The sequence below is a fragment of the Phaenicophaeus curvirostris genome, chromosome 2 (genome assembly GCF_032191515.1).
Source record: "Phaenicophaeus curvirostris isolate KB17595 chromosome 2, BPBGC_Pcur_1.0, whole genome shotgun sequence".
NCBI lineage: Eukaryota > Metazoa > Chordata > Aves > Cuculiformes > Cuculidae > Phaenicophaeus > Phaenicophaeus curvirostris.
In genome coordinates, this window is record NC_091393.1 from 64,015,146 (window position 1) to 64,033,088 (window position 17,943).

Below are 17,943 nucleotides of genomic sequence, written 5' to 3' on the forward strand. Positions count from 1 at the left end.
CCAGTGAGAGAGCTGAGCATAAACAAGACAGCCAAACATGCAGAAAATCAGTGAACCTTTTTTCTCTCAGTAAATTTGGCTTTAAATGATTGTCAAACATCAGGCTGTTATCTCTGTGAAGTATTATCCCATCAGCTCCTGGTGACTTCATTGCAGTTGTGAATCCTTGATGCTTTGGGCACTTTCTTTTCTGCTTATAAGTGCACTTAGGAATCTGATGTGAAGCTCACTTTTTCTAATAGCTTATCTCTTTTTAACATGTAGTGAGGTATAAATTTCCTGTGTCCATTCCCAGCCTACAGGAGAGGAACATAGACATGACTTTTCAAATGTGAAGTTTTGTCCTATTCAAAACGTGCACTTCATGCTTGAAGCCACTGAGTATTCTTGCCTTTTGGTGGGGGGTTATGTCTTGGAAAACTTGAGAGTCAAACACAGACACCATATATGTCTTTGAGCAGAGCAATTAAGGGAATTAGCCAAGGCAACTACTCGCTCTGTGCATGGTAGGGCTGAGGAAAATAGGAGGAATTTCTTCCTGTGAAAGAGATACTTGAAGTTCCTTCCAGATTCTCAGTAACTGCTGTCAACTTGAGTATTTAGCTGGCATGCAAACCAAAAGGGACAAAGCCCAAGCATGAGGAAAAGGGAAAACGAGACACTTAAGACTATCCCAGAGGAGATTAGATGAAGATCCCTCTACAGGAACTCTTGACACTCCAGATGAAAGCTTAAGAGTATGTCTTGAATTAGGCTTGTCAGAAAGCAAAGCTAACAATAGCCGCTGGGCCCAGGAGGCTGAGCTGTGCTCTCTGGAGGCTGCACTGTGCATTAGAAATTAGTCATCAGGGCAGAGGAGGTGAAAGAAAGGGAGAGTCAGAAACAACCACTGTCCTCTTCTTGGGCCCTGCAAGCCAAGTGAGCCGGAGGTGTTGCTTGAGGTGTTGCTTGTGGATGGTTGGGACAACCACCATTCAGAGCAGTGCTGCGTGATGACTGCTGCCAATAAGGTGCGCAACGACATTTAAGATCTTACCTGTCACAAGAAAATATAGAAGTAACACCTGAAATAAATTGTCTGAGGTGCTTACAGATGAGGAAATAACTGTTCAAATTATTTGGCTGTAGGGAAGCGCTGTGGCAACAGTGAAGAGTAACATGCCTAGCAATTGTGCATTTGTCCTTTTTTGGTTCCTCAGTCCTTCAGTATTTCCATTGTGGCAGCATTCAGCCTACAGCTGGACATGTTGGTGCTACACATGTCCCTTTTATGACAGCCAAAGGCTGGCGAGACATGGGTGTGATGGCTGTCTTGCCTGACTGCTGCTGAAGCTTGGATGACACATGGAGCAGGGTGTGCTCCAAGCACTTTTGTCATTGCTAGTGCAGAGGAATGGTGGAGACAGTCTCACATTTAAAGTCCAAGCTCAGATGATTCACGGGCAACTCCTTGCAGGCAATGTATCATAACAGTGTTTGTTAGAGTACTTCAACCTTAGCTTGTAAGAAAAAATGAAGAAATTGTTTGGAGTTGCGTATTTTCTAAAAGCTTTTAACACCTAGCTCCTCAGGAGTACTCTGATGCATTGATAGTTCAGCAGTGTGTTCAGCTAGAATGATCTGTATGAAGAGGCTACGGCATGGTTCCTGTTAGAGGGGTTAGCAAAGTGTATAACTCGGGAGATTAATGCTGTTCTGTTTGACTTATCTATTTTGTAGGGTGCTTTGTGTCGCTCCTCTTAGGCACATCATGATTTAACATTCAGGATCACATACCTCCTGTCATTAACTCCACTAGCTACTGGTTTTCTAACCCTTCCCTTCATCAGAGTGTCAGATTTTTCACTTGCAAATATCTCCAGACAAACAAGCCGCCTCATCAAAACGAAAGCAGAAGGAAATTGCCCTCCTTAATGAGCATGACTAAAAGAGGAGGAAAGCTTCCTGCCCTCTGCAAACACAGTTCAGGTCCGTGATAGATGCTGTTTGATGTGCCTGAACTTATCCTTCAAATAAACTGTAAAGCCAGAATCCTGACTCTTCCTTCTTATTGAACATCTCCTGGTACTTTTCATGGCTTCACTTTTCTGTCTTTTTCACATGGTTTCAGTTCTCTTCTTCATGTATTGACCTAGACTGTTGCGTAGCATTTAGGCTAAGCTGCTTCCTCGTGCCACAGTAGCCAAATGCAGCTTCATTTCAGCAGTTAGTTTCTTTTGCACAAGTGTTACCTGCAGGCTGAATACTTCAGTCCTTACTCTAGCTGGTGCTTCCTTCAATTTCAGTACAAACATTGTAGGGAGAAAGTTTAAGTAAGGACTGCAAAATGCCTCCGATCCAAGGTCTAGATTAAAGCAACCTCTGGTGCCAGTATTGAATTTCATTTCTCCTTTTCAGCTCTGTGAGACTGAAAAAGCTGCTCTGTCAGCAGCCAGGTGCAGCAGTGGAGTCTGAGCCTATACATGCATCAGATAAAACAGTGCTGTGGAATTCACAGAGTTAAAATAGCTTGTCATCATTGCACAGTATTTTTAATAGGCTAATAGCAAGGCTAGTGAGAAAAAAAATGGGTTTGATTTGGTTTGGTGTTTTTGATGACCAATAAGTCAGCTTTGAAAAAAACAGTTTCAAAGGTTTCACCTAGAGCCCAAGAAGATCCTGGAAACAGGGGAATTTCTGAGAACTCCAAGTGTGAAGCCGTAAAGCCTTCATATGCTAAAAAAAGAATCTTTAACACTTGAGCATTTGTCCTTTATTCAGCTATCTTGTAAGTGTTGCTGCAAAGGCAGCAAGAGCTGAAAGCAGGCAGCCTCCTAACAACAGCAGGTTTTTTGCTGCTTAATAGATATACACTAGATACAAATTTAGCCAATAAAAGGTTTGTGTAGTATGTATGTATGTATAATACATGCACAAAAGGGCTATTCAAAATCCATAGCAACCACTCGGCAGGCTTTAATTTTCCTTAACAGTTTTCCATATTCCTTTAAATTTGGGATGAGAGTGGGGGGTAGCAATCAAAATCCTTGGCATAAATAGGATAATAATAAGGAAGTTCCTGGTATTGTTGATGTTGCAGTTCTTAACAAAGCATACAACTGAATTCAGATAAAAGAAAGTTTCTGATTAAAAGGGACTGTACGAGTGAAAAATTTGAAAAGTTATTGGAAATTTCTCCTATTTTTTTATCATTGTCATATGTTACTCATAAGAGAAATGAAAAACTAGTCCAGATTTTTGTAACATGTTTTATTAGTTTGGTTAACACTTAAAAAATGTATTTTAAAAGCTATTAGCATTCTGTATGATAGCACACATAAATTATGCCAGCGAAACAGTACAGCAGGTTACATCATTGCCTTCTGTGACATTTATGAAGCCAGCATCTGCTGTGCATGATGGGTTGGCTTTTTTCAAAGCCTGTCTAAGGGGTTTACAGCTGGCTTTCCAAATATATGCCCTGCCATGTTCTTAAAGTGACACACACACACAGAGATTGTTGCCACATTTAGATTTTCATCCAGTTTTGTCATTTAGTGGAGCCTGTTGGAGTGTCAGTTCTCATGTATGCTGGCAGTGAAGTCCAGGCGTTAAATAGATGTTTCTGTTACAACAACACCTACGCATCCAGGCTGAGACTGTAATCCCATTTTAGTACAAGTGAAGAAGTAGAAATTATTTAATAGTAGATTGCCGCATGGTGCAAGGGGTGAGACTGCTGAGCGCTGTAAAACCTTGAAGAATTCAGTGGCAGGGGTTTTTTTTAAATTGTTGATGCCTAATGACACAGATAAGATGTGGGGGTTTTACTCTTTTTGTTTTCTTTTCCTCCAGAAGAATCTGCCCTTCTAACTCTTACTGAAATCTGGTGCCTTCAGACATTTAATGGCCCAGCGTCTGGGCTCTGTGCCTTTTTAGGCACTTAACTTTCACAGTCTAGTCTTTGCATTGTGCAAGGGGAAAGGCTGAAGATGTGCCTGTAGATTTTTTTGAATGCAAAGAAGACGGGGTTTTAAAGAACTTGGTGTCTAAGCAGGTGCAAAACCAGGAGTGCTGATAAAATAGTATCCACCCTGCCAGCCTCAGTGGGATGCTGTATAAGTCAGCCTGCCTGGTTTATTTTGACATGTTGGTTTTTCGTTTTGTTTTCTTTCTGTATTGAACAGCACAAGCCTCCTGTGATGTATTAGTGAAATAGGTGAAAGAACCTCATGGTCCTTCCTTTGCTTCATCTTCCTCTGCTACAGAAATAACTTCTTCCTGTCTAGATTGACAGAACAATCTTGTGATATTTAGGTGGAGATAAATGTATGTGTGCACACGTGTGTGAATATATGTATAAGAAGCAGTCCTGAAATCAAACAATGCCTGAGTCCCCTGCAGTGCACCAAATCCTCTTGCAGTTCTGACACACGCGTAAAGAAGGCAACTAATATGTCTTCCCAGAAAGGTTTTCTGTGCCTGTCTGTTTATCTTTTGAGAAGCAAGCAGAGGTGAAACCCTTGTTACCAAGAGGCATCCCAGTTTCTCTCACCTGATTGAAGGATCCGACTTCAGATTCCCCTACAAAAGCCACAAGAAGAACACAAAGCTGGTACTGAGCCTTTTTTTCCCCCTAAGCCGTTCAGTAGTCTGAGATACCTTTCCTTGGGGCAGCAGTTCTGCTTGCAAAAATCCGATCATTTCATCAAAGCCCCAGACTCCAGAGAACATGGGCTGTGCCATCACAGGGCTGCTTTTCAAGGAGGCATCTGTGCTTAGCATATGGCAACTATTTATTATAGCTGTTGCATTGAGAAACAACAATTCCCATGATAATTGTTTCTCGTATATCAAGATGCTTCAATCTCTGTTTCCCACAACATTCTGCTTGTCTGGTATGTGTGTGCCAATGTCACCACAGTCCTAGCAGACAGTTGTCTACATTTTGTCATTACTGAGGGTAAACAGACATGACTTGAGTGGGAAGGAGAGTGGGGGAAGTGGACTGCTAATTTAGTCTGGCTTTAATACTGCACTGTGAAAGAAGTACTGAATGATTTGTGGGCAATATTTACAAACCTCGCTTCCCTCAGACCATCCATCCTTTTTCTTCAAGCACACATTGTTTCAGGGCATTAATGCTTATTATTTGGCAGAATGCAGTACAGATGACGCTTGGTTTTGCAAGGGGATGGGGGCACTTTTCTGTCATCCCCTCCTCAACTAGAGTTCTGCCCATTATTCCAAAAGAAACACTCCTGTGTTCCCTTGAAAATATGTAACGTATTACAGACATTTACTAACATATGCATGCATACAGTTTCAGCACCTATATACACTATATCCCCTTTCTCCTTTTGCATACAGTGATCGCATACATACCTTTCATATGCTAGATGTAAAAAATCCCTATATAAATAAATTTATCATAAATAAAAGAAAAAGAAAGGAAGAAAAACACACTATAAGGTGGCCTCCCACTGGCTCATCGCCAGCAAGATCTCAGATTTTTCTGCCTGACCTGGCTGTGATGTTAAATTGTGGGCTCCAAGTTTTGAAGAAGGTTACAGGGACCAATTTTGAGAATGTGCATGGCATTGCAGCAGCTCAGCATCTCGGCTTTTTGTTTGCATAAACCAGTGCAACTCCATAGACTTTGAGCATCAGCGTTTTGGCCTGGGCTAGGTAAGATTTATATCCATTTGATGATGCTTTCTTTTTTCCTCTTTTCTTTTTTTGTTTTTGTTTAGTATGGGTTTTGAGGGGAGAGAAGGGATAGGATGCACTTTAACTTTTAGTTAATGTTAATTTTAATTCTAGTTAATTTTAGCACATTCACTTTTAGTTAATGAAAGCACAGTGTACCTGGAGATGGCACAGCAAAACAAGTATCTGAGAGTTTGGTGCAACAGGTAAATATTGCACTCATTTCCTCACATAGCCAGAGCCACTCCTGAGAGGCTGTAAGCATTAAAAATCATGACTTAATATAAATAAATAAAATTTAGGATTTAAATTAGAAATCAGGATGTAAGTTTGATGCAGCAATTGAGGACTAGGTAGAAAGGCTGTTGACTCATAATATTTTAACAGAGGTCATGTTTCAGCAAAACTCAGGCATAACCAAGATTTGATCTCAGCTCATTTTGTGTGCACTAAAGCAGAGAGGAGTCTATTAGTTTTTGAGACATGTTCTGCTCAAAACACAACATTACTCCCTTACAAAGGACCCAAGCTCTTCATGCCATGATGAGAGCTTTGATGATACTCAGCATTTGTGAATCTAACTCTTGTTCTTTTGTGTAGCACTGATGTGTTTACAGTAACCAGAGGATATTCACATGTGCCCTATTATTCTTAAGTTCATCTGATTTTAACTAATTTGTCTACTTTCATGCTGAAACCTGAAACAAAGTAATTTTGGTTGTTTGATGAGGTGGTGCAGCTCTTAGTGAAGTGACATGACTCTACTGCTTTACACTCTGCTAACTGGGTCCTGTATTTGCATGTAAAAGTCTGACTTCATAATGCTGCTTTATTTTTGGCTTTATGCAAGCTGTTTCTAGTTGAATCAATAGTAAAACTGCTCCTTAAGGCAGATAAATATGTAATTAGTAGAAATAATAGAGTAGTAGTCATTCAGCTGCAAAACTGATGCTTCATCTAAATGTGTGTAAGGCACCTTATTTAGTTGGCACGATGCTAACATCTATTAAGTTAAATTATGAGAAGTGTTTTGAGGCCTTTCACACAGAATGTGAAGCTTTTCATTCCTTATTTACATGTGTGAATATATATGCACGGAGATTTCAACCCGTGAATTAACTCCAGAGGAAAACAATCCACCAGATAAACACAAAGCCTGGGTTTGTGTTTGGGTTTATTCTTTTTTCCCTTTAAAAAGCAAAGAAGCATCCTTACAGAATTTTCTGATTAATTTATTCAAAGAACTTAATTGATGTATCACAACACAGTGGTATAATTTACATGGCATTAAAAAATGGAATTGCTTAGTTCTTCACACTGACAGCAGCCAGCTGAGAGAGTGACGAGAAGTCAGTCTTTGATGGCCATTTTTATGAATTTGAAACATGTGCTTTTATTTAAATCTTACCTCATGCTGTTGGGTTTTCTGAATATTGAAATATTATGTAGTGTTTTATTAACACCAGTTAACACTGGTATCTCTGGATAGATGAATGTATGAATGGATAGATAGTTCAAGATCATTTTGGAAGTCACCATGCATCCCAGAGCTTTGATGCAAATGCAAAACCTATGCAAAGCAACCTCTGGACTGGATAATTAAATGTTAGCTATCGGAAACCTACTTGGTAGTTTCCTTCTGAGAGGCAGCTATGGAAAGAAGTAATTTATCACAGTATCAAAGAAGTAGAACAAGGCGTATGTAAGGGCTGAGTGTCCTTAGTGGACGAGATCTTTTTAACTTAGTCCACTTGGTGTTTCAGGTTTTGCATCTGGGGACCTCTACACCTCTACAAAAAGGCTAAACTGTAGCATGGGGCACATGTATAAGACCTGTGAAGTGTCAGCTCTGAAACAGTGCATGCCTCTCCTCTGCAGCTCATGGTCTTACTCTGCTACCTACTCTACCAGGAACTGGGAGAGGGGTGAGAGCTGAGAGGGGCATTTCTCCATGTGCAAGCATGTTTTACTAGTAGCATGAGAAAAACCAGAAAATATTACAGATCTTTGGTTTTCCTTCTCTCTACAAGCACAAAGTACCTTGTCACAGTGTCTCATAAAGATTTTAAAGATGGTTTTAATACTTGGAACTTCCTCTGCCTTCAAAGAACAACAAGACTTCGAGACAGATATGTGGGAATTCACTTAGCCAAGTATTGCAATTTTAGTTCTTCTGCAGTGATCTGCAAACCACAGACTCTGAAATGAGCAAAGGGTTATGTGAATGTTCCCTGTAAGTATTTATTTTTATTTTCTTTAGCAGAAGCTGTCAAATAAAGCATCTCCTGCCCTTCAGAGCTTTTGCAGTCTGTGCAGATATTCTGCAAGCCAGGGCTTTGCTTGTACACTTAATTAGAGTTTGCTTATTATTAGAGTGCAAAATACAAGCTGGTTTTACTCTGGGAATTTAATTTTGCTGCATTCTGTTCTTGGTTAGCATCAGTTTCTTCCTAGTATTGGCAAAGACACTCATGAAATGTGGGCATGTCTGGTATAGGAAAGGTTAGTAGATTTAATAAAGAGGCATTAAAAATTGGTTTAATAAACTAGTAGCCTGGACTTCACTATGTAGCATAATTTCAGCATTGCTCCAGGGTAAGTATTTGATTTTGACTTTTTCTTTTTTCTTCTTTTTTCCATTCCAGACTAAATGAAACAGATGCCTCTCAAGGCACTTCTTTGGTAAACATACTCTGAGAAGCCTCCCTCCAATTGTAAGTGATTATATGCCTAAAAATGCAGTCTGTAATAGAGAAAACAGATGCAGTGATAATTATCCCGGTGCCCTGCGTATTGAACATTAACTATTGGTGGTGGAAAAAGAGTCTGAAATCAAAACAAAGTGGGATTTGCTGCACCAGATCGGACTATCAGCTCAGGTTGCCTGATGCTATCCAGATATGGGCTGAGCTTGATAATTTATGAAAAAATCAGGAATGCTTCTTTATGACATTGCAAAGAATATGTAATGCTTAGGTTTACTATAAGTTGTCTTTACATGGTTCTGGCTAGTCAGGCTTGGAACTCACAGGGTCTTGGGGCTTCTAATTATAGTTAATTGAGTAATTTAAATCCACCACTTGAATTTTCCATGCAGTTTTACTGCCCCTAAAGCAGCAGCCAGCTGTGGTCTGTCTTCAGTAATACAGGAATTGAAATGCAGTGATAGGAAGTTTGAGGTTGTTGCATAAAATTCCATGTGGATGTGCAAGCTTATCATCTGATCTTCCAAGATGCTGCTGAGTATAGCACTAGCCAGAGTGACCAGCATGTGTGCAAGAACTTAGCCCACGCTGTAAGATTTATTCCTTTGACCAGAATCACTGCAGCTGGTTTTGATTGCTCTTGATTTGCCCTCACATAGCTGAAGGTGATTCAATTTTAAAATATAAGTGTCCAATAAATAGCCTGCAATGTCGTCTAATCTCTTTTGCTACTTTTTTTCCGATTCTCTTTAGAAGGATTTCAATACTGAAAATGTGAAACTCCTATCTGATGCTGACAAAGGTATTTTGTTCAAATTCCTGTCAACTAACTGGAGGCACCCGACTGATGATGCCCAAGCGTGTTCACCAGCACTAGCTGCCTGAAAGCTGGGCTGCTGCAGATCCAAACTGATAGTCCATCTTCCTTCACTTGCCAGTCAGGACACAATAGGTATTTTCAGAGGGCAGTTCAGCCCTTCCTGAAATAGGTGAGAAAATTTTCTTTCACACATGCTTATTTTGTCTCTGACCGTAAAGGGAGCCTAAAGTGCTGACGTGAGTGAGAAGCCTGATTTTTGGTGGCTTGGTTACCTGAGATGAGTGCTACCCAAGCTAGCCCCATTGTTCCCTTCACTTCTGCTCAATATGGAGGAAAGGAAATCTCTTCCAGAGGTTTACTCAGTTCACTTGAGGCTTGTATCTTCCGTTGGGAAGGCCTGTTTTTTCTTTGATAGTTAGAAATTAGCAGCTGAGAGAGAGCGCGTTAGGTTGAAACTCGATGGTCTTCTGGCAGTCCTATTCTGAAGAAGAGGGAGAGAAGATTTTTTGCAGAGCCCTTGAGCTCTTCCAGTTCACTGGAAATTTCCTTCTGGGACCTGTTGCTCTTCCGAATAAGGAAGTCTGTAAGTGTTACCATCTTTCGACAACAAGATGGGGATCAAGGGGGTAAAGCCACTCCCACTGTAGGAGAAGATCAGGTTCATGACCACCTGAGGAAACTAAACATATAAGCCTATGGGACCTGATGAGATGCATCCCAGACTCCTGAGGGAATTGGCTGATATGGTTCCAAACCACACTCTATGTAAAGTCATGGCATTTAGGGGAGGTTGCATGGACATTCATGAATGTAGACTTAAAAAAGTGGGCTGCTTTCATTTTGAAAACTAAGTATAATCATAAATTGTCACTTGCCAAGAAATTGCTTCATAAAAGTGGTCTTCCTCATGTTAGTCCTAGCCACATTAACACAAGTTAGAAGTATGCGCCACCATCTTCTGATGTACAGATAAATGAGTTCATTTCATTCAGTTGTCCTAAATACGTTTGGCAGTAAGATCAAGCTGTTGTGCTAAGCCTGTTACTTCAGTTCCGCCTCAGCTCATCCAGTTTAGGTCAGAAGCATGCTCATAGGATGGAAAAGAAGTGTGGCCTTATAACACAAAGTAGCCAGAGGCTGGTGGTTAAAACAGGAAACTAATGTAAATTGCTTATCATTGACAGGTAGGTAAACTTTAGAAACTGGGTGAACTCACCTGTGTGAAATGTATGAGAAACAGGTCAAGGCCATGCTGTCTGTTTACCTGCATTTAATCCCCACTAGGGCACAGCAATTTATCATCTTTCCACAGTGAAAATCTGGCTGAGAGGAAGAAGCTGAAGTTCCTTATCCAAGGATACTTAGGACACACAAGTGTTCAGGTCAGAAAAACCTAATGGGCTTTCTGGGTTTGAAATATGCCTGTCTAGATATAGTTTGTTCCAATTATATTTGGCTGTCATTCTACATAGGTCAAATATAGTTACAGGGTGGTCTCCCAAGTCATGTTGTAGAGGAAGAAGAAAATTGTTTTTATTGCAAAACTCTCCTAAGTTTGGACAAAATGGTTCAAAATATCCCATATGTGACCTCATCCAGGAGAAAAGTGTGATATGTTAATACGAAAAGCCATGTACACTGCTCTAGTTATAAAGACAAGAGAGAGGAGGCGATTGGAAGCTGAAGGCAGTTCCCCAAGGTACAGCTGAGACCAGGTCAGGCTGAACCCAACACAAGACCCTTCTCTGCATTCTCCTATACCACGCTCTGAGCAGTAGCAGCAGGAGCAGCCACTGCCTTGATTCAGCAGTAATCACTGGGCTGGCCTTTCATTAGTGTCTAACGCTAATTAATATGCCATGTGCTCTTTCAAGAGCACCAGATCAGTACTCACAGCTTTTGCTAGGCAGATGGTAACTTTCATTACTTGACCAGATTTGCTGATTTTCTATTCGATATCTCACTCTTTTCACAGCTCTGTCCCTGTACCATTTCAGGCTGCTGAGGAAGGATTCTGTTTGATTTTGAAAGCCATAGCCTAGGTAAAAATCCCATTGCTTTTTTCTGATGCCTCTTCTACTAATATGAACTTCTTGTCTGAATTTTGTCTGAGCACAGAAGAACAAGATGCAGTTTTAAGTCCACTGTGGGCAGCAAATTCCCTCCCTCATCTTAAAAGCCTTTTGTTTCTCCATAGCTTTGCAGACTCTTTTAGTTCTCAGGAGGGGAATTGCAAGTTGTAAATTTCTTTATGTGTTCTGCTTTCACACTCCTAGGTGTGAAAAATAAAATGCTGCCCAGCTAGGCCATCCCTCTGCCTCTGAATAAACATTTGTGTGAGGGCTTCCATTCTTGCCAAGGTGTTAGGATAACATTCTTATGCTGATTCCTTGGTCCTCCTTCAGCATCCCAGTGCTGGAGGTCCATTTCCGAGGCTTTGAAATGGCCATGCTCTCACCTCATCTCATACACATGGAAATCAGATCACCAGAAGGAGCAAGCTTGTAAATCCTAGGCGAAGCCAACAGGGCACATTAGGAAATTATGACTTTCAGTACATTAATCATTGAGTGAAGAGTTCTGTGCAGCCAAAGAGGCTGCAATGAAGATGGAGGAGGCAGAGTGGGTAGCTGGGTAAGGGCACTGCTGAATGGCTTTGGCCTCCTTCCTTCCAACTCCACTGACCATTTTGCCATTGTTTCAGCAAAAGCCAGAGCTGAGCATTTAAAACTTTTAACTGTTTGCTTATTTTTATACACTGAGGACAAAGGATTTCTTATCATTTACAGCTGCTTGTGTAAGGGTTCAGAAACCACAGCTGATGGTGGAGCCTTGTCATACCGGGCACCACACATGCCCAGATTGTCCTTGCCACGAACTTGACAGACGAGAGACAAAGGGCTACAGCATATGAGTAGCGTGGGTATTGCAGCAACACATTTCTGGCAAGACAAGCCAGTGCCATCAACCACAAGACCAATTTGTCTCCTTAGTAGTTGTGTAAGACACAGGGGGCTGACTGGGTGTACAAGCATCTCCTGTTTATGCTGCTTCTAATTAACAAGAAGAACTTGCTGCCACATGGTGTCAGGGAGGCACATCGCTCCTGTGATGGCACAGCAAGGAGAACCAGGCTTTGTCTGTGCTTGAGAGGAGATTTTAGAGCAGTTATTCCCCGAGCCATGCTGGCAAGCCCTCTAGCTACTGCCCATCACGTCCTCTCACCAGTATCAATCCTGCTTGTTTTCTGAGCAGAATTAGCAATGAATCCTTCTTCTGATTTTGTTGTATCTTACAACACTTTTCCTGGAAAATGGTGGTAGTAAGAAAACGAAGACCTCCAACTCCTGGCTGCTGTAGCTGATCTGAGAGGAGTTACCAGTGCAGACCTGGAAGCAGGTTTGCAGATGGGAGAACTATGTCTGTGCTCAAGTTTCACAGCTGGGATCCAGAAACAATTTTTCTCTTTCTTACTGAATTATGTAGGTAGCTTAATTTGTGGAGAGGAAGTTTCTTTTGAGTTTCCTTCACTTGTGTGCTTCGATCATGCTGAGGATAGCACCTATGCACTGTCAGTTTGGTTGCACTGTCAGTGCCACTGTTTTATTTTCTGTAGATGTGAAGCAGTTCAGAAGGTTTTTATGTGTGAACAGATAAGTTTATCAGTAAATCCACACCTCTGAGAGCTGAATTGAACACTTCTGTTCACTCCTGACCTGTAAGGCAGAGTGAGTTACTCAAGTTAGGTTTGAAGTGTCTCTCTGGTGACAGTAGATAAGGTCAGTGTTGCTTGTTTAGGGTAAGTTGAATCACATACAGTGAAAGGCCTGAAGGGAAGGAGGGAAGACTACCCTGAGAAAGACAATACATTCAAGTATTGTTCTGTCCCTGTAAAAGAGAAAGGGGGTGGTGACCAAAACCCTGATCTAGATTAGATCCACAGGTCTTGTTAGGACTGAAATAAGATCATCTTCAAAGCTTGAGCCCTGACTTAAATATTTTTCTTTTGATCCTGGGTAGGAGCTAGTTTGAGGATATTGCTTCAGGCACATCTTGAATACAAAATACCTTGAAATGCATATTTATCAGTGATCAAAGAAATAGAGAGACATAAGTCATTTGGGACAGGAGAACTTTAACCAACACTGAATGAAATTATACGGAATTCCCAAAATTAGTCAAGTAGGTCATCTTGACATATTTTAACGTGGTTAAATGCCTGTTAGTGGGGGCATTTGTTGCAAATCTCTTTTGATACATTGGAAAAATTCAGTAAAAGAACAGTTACCATGACTCTTTGAAAAACTCTTGTTTTTCTAAAACTGAAGCAAGGGTTGGATATCTGCCTGAAATCCTGTGTTACAGACTGTGTTTCCCAGGTGAATCCCTGTGTTCAGAGGTAAACATGTCCACACCTTTGCTATGCCCAAGCCTTTTACTTTTATGGATTATTTGTTTTAGAGGTCCCTGAAGACTTTAAAGTAATTTTCTTGTAATCAGGGGACACAGCGAAGCATGTGCAACCACACTTGAAATGGGAATGTTCCTCGTTCTGTATTAGCTGGCACACTCCTTCTGAAGGGAGTCTGGTTTGGGCTGTAAGGTTTTTCTAGTTCATGTTTGTAGAGCTGTCTCATGTCACAAGACAACCAAGAGAAAAGGGAACAAAAATCTTAAAACCATTCCCTTTCCTCTGCCACTACTGTGAAGTATGCTCCCAAGAACGAGAGCAGGTCAAATTATTCAGCGTTGGTATATAAGTGCTTGGGGAAGGGTTACTAGGGCACTTCCATTATTTGCTGTGGTTGTTTGGTGGCTGTGACATTTAGAGGGTACTTTGAAGAAAACAGCCCGGCTGGTAAATGACAGCAGAGAAAGGGGAAGGAAAGCAAATGGAGAGGAGGGAAGTTCACAGAGATTTCCTGACAAGATGAAAGAGTGAAGAAAACCCAGTGAGTTCTTATTCAAAAACAATTTTGGTGGCCTCTGTTTGAATGAGAGAACAGTTTCTTAGCATGCTTAACAACTACGTGGTCCTGTCCAGGGGTATGCTTCACCAAATGTCTGCTCTGTTAACACTACAATCAACTTTGTAATGTGTGATGTGAATTATTTTTACAGCTGAGCTTTTTAAGATAGGCCCACACACGGTGTGTAAATCCTGGTAGGTTTTAACACAACTCAGTTGCACTTAAGAGGGAAATGCTGATCTTCACCAAGATTAATAAGATACACCAAAACATTAGCATCTAATGTTTAAACTAAACGAAGACCAACCTGGGAACCTGGTGTCCTCTACCAGGAACCCTGTGTGCACATGTTGGGGGACAGGGACGATGACAAGACTTTCCCTGCTGATTCTTAGCACAGTTTTGGTCATGTCATCTTTCCCATATGTCCCCCAGTGTCACAGCCTGTAGAGGAGACAAAATACTGGCAGCGACTCCAAACAGATGCTGTGAGAATTCTGTGTTTGTACATGGTTTTAATGAAAGGTTCAGTAAGTCTCAGTGTTCTGGTATCAGGTGACAACATAAACCTTGCTAGGTACTTAACTAAAAATGATGAGCTTGTGGGTAAAGTATTAGATTGGCATGAGAGGAAGTCTTGTGGGTAAGCACATTCCTACTTTGAGTGTGACCTTGGAAAAATTTCTTAATCTGTCCTCTGTGCTTTGTTGCCTAACTCTAAACCTAAGTTGATACGTTACTGCCTTGTTTGTGGGATTGCCTGAGCAAATTAATCAATCTCTGAGAGACACTCATCTACTACAGTGACATAAATAAAGCTGGGCAGGAAACTTCTCAGATCCTTCAACATTATTGCACATCAAGATAGAACAATCTTTTAAAGGTTGTTTCACGGATTGGTAATTGAAACAAATACAAACAGAGAACAGACATAATTTTGGTGGCAAGCATGCTGCTATGGGATGTGGATTCACATTCAAATTTCTGTTACCTCATTTGATAGACAGACTTGAATACGGAGCTTTTGTTTCCTGGAAACTGTTCAGAATTGGGGTGTTTGGTTAAAAAACCCTATGTTTTAAAAAAAATCTGACCGGTTCTGTACATAGTAAGAACAGGAGGAATATGATGCAAAAGTGCAAAATTTAAATATAGAATAATTCTTATGGAGAAGGCAAGGCACGAGGAGTGGAGGAAAAAACAAAGAATACAAGAAGGCCTGCATATCTGCCACCACCAAATATGCCTTTTCCAAATTGTGGAGAGTGCAACGCAGCAGGCTACGTGTTGACTGAATACATAAACCTGTCCCCAAAGCTCTGAATAGTGCAATGATATGGGATAGTGAGGTGTGAAACAGGGCAAATTTAGAGAAAGGAGAGCTATGTCAGCAGCCACATCAAAATGTAGAGACTTGTTTAAGAGAAATTAGAGGCTGGGAGAGAGGGGAGGGAGAAAGTGTTGGTGCACTATAAGATTATCACACATTTCTAAAGAGGTCTGAAAGAGCAGACTTCCTGCTGTGGGGTTCCTCTCATATTGGTGTGAACAAGCATCACCCTATCACCTGCAAAGTCTTTAAGTGCAAGTGGTGACACTTTAGTATTCACAGCCTGCCTTAGAAAATCCAAGGGAAGCAAAAGAAAGATGAAAAACATGCAAGTCAAAAGGGTGCTGCTCCTATTGTTCTTCTTGCTGCTTGGTTAACTGGGAATCACTTTGAGCAACAGAAAGGTCACATCTCCCCAGATGCACTCTGCCCATATCATAGGGCAGCAGTGCCAGAGAGGAAGCAGCGCCCCACAAACAACTTTCATGGCAACAGTACAGTGAAATGCCCCCCTCCAAGTAGGACACAATCTCTCCCCATGAAAGCATGGTTTTAGCAGAATATATACCTATGAGCACAGCTACCAGTGGAAGATGATTACCCTGTGACATGGCAGCACATCCCCTTTTACAGAAGAGTCAGAACTGAAACTGCTCAGGACTGTCTTGAACTGAACTGGGACTGTGAGAGCACTTGAGACTGGGTCTGAGTTACCAGAGACAAGAATGGGTGCATCTAGACCCTCTCCAGCTAGGACCCTGGGGATGACTGCTGCACTCTCCTGCACTCCACTGTCCATGAGATCCTGCTGGTCCTGGCCCACTGGCTTGAGAACTGAATGTGCTGTCAAGTACATGAAGTGCTGAACTTGAAGGAAGCCACTGTAGCTGTGACAGGGAGAAGCATGAGCTTCACAGAGAAGTATAATAGCAATAAATAGAACATAGAGCAGAAACTGAGGAGAAAGGAAAATTAGCCTGAGTTTTTCATACTAGGTGAGACAGTTGGACAACAGGGTCACTGGAGGACCATGCTGAACTCAGACAAGATGTAAGACATGTCCATGTGCTTCACTGTATGAGTTTCATACCTCTCCTGAGGAGAGGCTTGGGTTTCCAAGGGGCACTCTGCTATCTCCAGCATGAAGCAATAGGTTGCCAGTGCAGGCTTGTTATTGTACTGTTACAAACATGCAATAAGAACCTGGAAAAACCAAGGCTAACCAAAGTCCTTTTTTAGATGATGCAATAGGAATAATGAAGCCTGGGTTATTTTTCAGGAAGCGATATGTGTGAAGGTTTCCTTTGGGCATAGGGGAAGTATGCTCTGAGTATGCTCGTCTGGTTTTAATACTTTCTGGTTTGGATAACCTTATTCATTTGATGTCCAGTCCTATAAAAGGACACAAATAAAGATGAAGATGAACTTTGTGATTTGCAACCCTACAACATCCCACAGCCATTTACAGAGATGAAACAGCTGTTCGTATTCTTGTTCTTTGTGGGAGACAAGACTTTGTCTAAAACAACCATCAAAAAAATCTAAGCAAGCTGCAAATGCATCATTTTTTCACTATTATTAACCCTGATCCAACAAGTCAGTCTATTTCACTCTTGAAACAGTGAGATAGTGTTACTGGCTGGCACATACTTGAGCTTGCCTTCCCGCATTTCAAGAAAAAGTGGGGGTTTTCCATTTAATGAAAATTCACATTTTTTGTCTTCCTTTATTCACTTATTTTTGAGGCCTTCCACCTCTGTTAACTGTGGGAAAAGTCTTCACTTTGCCACAGTACAGCAGGCATTGTAAAAGTAATTCAATTTTACACCATAGCAATGATGTGATCAAGGGAATTTTGAGCAGGCTTTGTGACCAAAAGCATTTAACAAGTATGTGAAAAGCTTCAAAAGAGACTTCATGAAAGAAAGAAAGGTTATAACAATAGGTGAGGTAGTTTGATAGCGGTAAATTAAGAGTCATAGGAGTGTCTCTAATGATGTTAGACTTGAAAGAGAAGCAGCTTTATACCTCTCCGATACAGGCCTGAGTGCATGAAGAACTGTTGCATTTCAGTTGGGAAGTACACAAATAAATCCCTGTGGCACTTGCTCCTCCTTGGGCTGAAGAATTCAGCCATGCAAGGACGAAGACTTTCTAGGCAAAATAAGTAAAACTGCAGATTTGGACGAGTACATTGGAAAAGTGTGTTCTTTGTTGGGTCTAGTCAATATCTGGACCTCCTTAGAGGTTGTCACCTTCCATTCTGTTCCCTGTGGAAACTACCTGACATTTCTAATGCAAGCACAGAAACAGTCTTGTCTATAAAAGCAATGGTGAACCATTCACACATGTTACTAGTTTATGAGGTGTGTGTAGCCTGAGCCAGATTCTATCCTGAGCTATACCCCAGTGAAGTACATCAACCACCAC

The 17,943-nt window shown here is 41.2% G+C and overlaps 1 protein-coding gene across 3 annotated transcripts in view; it reads left to right on the top strand.

Moving 5' to 3' along the window:
- Positions 1-17,943, top strand: part of FAM120B (family with sequence similarity 120 member B) — a 97,667-nt gene that overhangs the window by 73,650 nt on the left and 6,074 nt on the right. For all 3 annotated transcript variants that reach the window (XR_011337006.1, XR_011337007.1, XR_011337008.1), the window contains exon 8: positions 8,334-8,402. The gene's annotated coding sequence lies outside the window, so the exon portion shown is untranslated. The remainder of the gene's footprint in view (positions 1-8,333; positions 8,403-17,943) is intronic.